We start from the raw sequence: 3,605 nt of genomic DNA on the forward strand, positions 1-3,605 counted from the left end.
AAGGACTAAACTTGGAACTTTTTCCTATGATTATTTTTTTTTCTTCCAAAATTGATTTTTTCTTTTTTATGGCACAGTAATCTGCATATAGTAGAACTTTTCATAGAGAACAGAATTCTTTGAAACACTTCCAGAGACAATATGTCACCTTGTCAATAACAATTGTTTTATGTAACTTGCCATGAAATGGTTTCGGCTTTTTTCTTCTGTATTTACGAGCCATTTCATAATGTATACACTCATGTTTATTCATTTAGCATTCAATGCCAACTTATGCTTCGAATAAAACTTTGCTTTGATATGTACAGCACCATTGCATTTAATGTGTAGCAATATTTTAGATATGTTTAGAATTTAGTAATGTCGTTCATACGAAACTGGAGTGGGTGGTGTGTATAGATTTAGATACCGTATATAGGTTTCCCGACTTATGCCCTTATATAGGCACAATTCACATTACCCTTATTTAGGCATAGAAATCCAATCCCTATTCAGGCATTATCCATGCTAACCAAATACAGGCATGGCGACCTACATCCGTCCATCCACGTCACAACTAGTTCTTGGAAAACCAGACACTTAAGACTTTAGGACTTGCCCTTGCTTGGATTATTGATTTCTCCTAGAACTCATTTATTATCCATGAACATCTATTCCTTAGGGGTTTATTCATGGCGTTCCTATGTCCGACTTTTACATTAATACTGGCATTCCTAAACACCTTCAAGGTATAAATATACCTTCACTTGCCATGGAAGTCACGGCTGCATACATGCACGGCTCGCTACGGCAAGTTCGGAAGTAAGCCGAGTCCCTGCCTGACACACTGACCAGGCGCTGTCATCCTCCTCGCAGAGAAGCCAGCTCCAGTGTTTCTGACTCCCCTTGCGGGGTGTTAGAGATCGAGACTCGGAAAGAGATTCCAACCTCTCTCATTCTAAGGTATGAAGCAGACTAGAACGTAGAGAGACTTAAATCTCTGGTAAATCTTGGCAACACCAATCCTAACTATAGCTAAACTAGACTATAGAAAAACAGCGCCTACTTCTTATCTCGTACTACACTTAGGTTAGGTTCACTGGGGTAGAACTAGCTAGAAGCAACAGATGAGTATTCACATTTTAGCCTGTGTTATTTATGTATGTATTTTTATGAATATATGTCATAGCTACAAACCATGCTATTGCAGTATTATTTTATCTTACTGCTAACAATGTACATATTAAAATTCGCATTCTGTCTTCCGATTGTAGCAGTTCATATCTCTTGCACGGGAAATAAGACTGTTCAATAAACCCTTTTTATTGAAACGCCTGTCTACCTATTTGTGTGTAAACTCTGTAGAAACGAAGCATGCACGATTGACTGAGTGAAACTGTTAGCTATTGTTTCCACGATTCTCAGACTGTTCTGATTCTAAGGGAAACAAAGTTGTCATGTTTATGCGGTTGTCAGAAACAAATCCCTTCTTGTTTATTCGAGAAGTTTCTAGTGACCTCTGAGTTAGCCTGCACACACAAGTAATTAAGTTTAATGTACTCAATAGAGGCATACTGACCTCTGTCCTATGCCACAACTATAGTGTAGATTATACCAATTCGCAGAGCCCATCAGGGATATAGGAACTACACTACAACATGACTTTAGCCTTACTCTTCACATATGTTTCTCTGCACGCTATGACCAATATACATTTTTGTGTTACTCCTCACATAGGTACCCTGGGAGAGGGAGAAGATGCCAGCCTCCAGTGTAACGTCCATTTCCAGACCTACACACTACATACCTGTGAGGGTCTCAAGGCGCTGGGGGAGTGCTGCTGCTACTCGAAGAGCCAGGTCTTGAGCAGTCATCTGAAGGCTAGCAGGTCCTAGGTCTGACGTAGGCCGGTAGGGAGAGTGTTCCAGGTCTTGGCGGCGAGGTAGGAGAAGGATCTGCCGACCGGCGGTGGTTTTCCGGATGCGTGGAACTTTGGCGAGGGCGAGGTTGGCTGAGCGGAGGCTGCGGGTGGGGGTGTAGAAGATGAGTCGACCGTTAAGGTATGCTGGTCTGTCGTTGTGTAGGGCTTTGTGTGCGTGGATGAGGAGTTTGAAGGTGATCCTCCTGTTTACGGGGAGCCAAAGCAGGTCTCTCAGGTGGGGTGTGATGTGGTTGCATTGGGAGACGTTGAGGACCAGTCATGCCGAGGCGTTCTGGATGCGTTGGTGCTGTCTCAGGAGCTTGGTTGTTGTTCCTGCGTAGAGGGCGTTCCTGTAATCCAGTCTGCTGGTGACGAGGGCCTGGGTGACGGTTTTCTCGTGTCGGAGGGGATCCACTTGAAAATACTGCGGAGCATACGGAGGGTGTTGAAGCAGGAAGCAGAGACGGCGTTGACCTGCTTGGACATGGAGAGGGCAGAGTCAAGGATGACCTCCAGATTGCGTGCGTGGTTGGTGGGTTCCGGGGGTGTTCCTAGCGATGTTGGCCACCAGGAGTCGTCCTAGGCCAAGGATGAGGACCTTCGTCTTGTCTGAATTCAGCTTCAGTCTGCTCTCCTCCATCCATTCGGCGACGGCCTTCATTTCTCTGTGGAGGTTGGTTTTGACGGTGCAGGGGTTTGAGATGATCAGCTGTGTGTCATCGGCGTAGGAGATGATGTTGAGGCTGTGCTGTCGGGCGACATGGGTGAGTGGTGCCATGTAGATATTGAACAGTGTCGGGCTGAGGGATGATCCCTGTGGAACGCCGCAGATGATCTCGGTGGTCTTGGAGCAGAAGGGTGGGAGGCGGACGCTCTGGGATCTGCCAGAGAGGAAGGATGTGGTCCAGGCCAGGGCCTTCTCTTGTAATTCCCGTGTCGTGGAGGCGTGCTGTTAGGGTGCGGTGGCAGACTGTATCGAAGGCGGCTGATAAGTCCAGAAGGATGAGGGCGGCTGTTTCTTCTTTGTCCATGAGGATCCTGATGTCGTCGGTGGCGGCAATGAGAGCGGTCTCGGTGCTGTGGTTGCTGCGGAAGCCGGATTGGGAAGGGTCCAGGATGTTGTTATCCAGAGGTTCCTTTTGAATATGCAAATAATCCTTGATATACAGCCGCAGTCCGTGCAGATAACAGCGGTGGAGCGGTGGGGCCGGGTAAGGGGGGATTTCGAGGGAAATAATTCTGTTTTCCCTCAGCATCAACCCTCGAAATCCCCCTTAACCTGGCCTCACCACCCCCGCTATTAACTGCACGGACCGCAGCTGTTCATCTATGTCATCAGTTAGAGCCTGACCTCCAACCTCACCTCAATAATCCTACATCAATTTCACCACTAGTTAACGTCTTAGCTGATGCCGTTATTTCGGCGCAGTTCTGGACGTTGCAAAGAGTGGGCGGGCCGCGTCGGCCGTTGAACGTTCGCAGCATCAGGTAGTGCTCCAAACGTTCAGCGGCCGACGGCAGCAGCAATGGGGTTAAACTCATGTTAGTTTTACAATGTTTTTCAATTCACTTTAGCTTTTTCTGGTGGAAAGTCACATCCTATGTTCAGCCGGGTCCTCACTGAGGTGCTACCAGCACTTTTGAGACACATGGACAGGCTACATCCAGTTCCCCAGACATCAGGATTTAGCAACTGTGTAGGCGG

The sequence above is a fragment of the Lissotriton vulgaris genome, chromosome 7 (genome assembly GCF_964263255.1).
Source record: "Lissotriton vulgaris chromosome 7, aLisVul1.2, whole genome shotgun sequence".
Classification (NCBI taxonomy): domain Eukaryota; kingdom Metazoa; phylum Chordata; class Amphibia; order Caudata; family Salamandridae; genus Lissotriton; species Lissotriton vulgaris.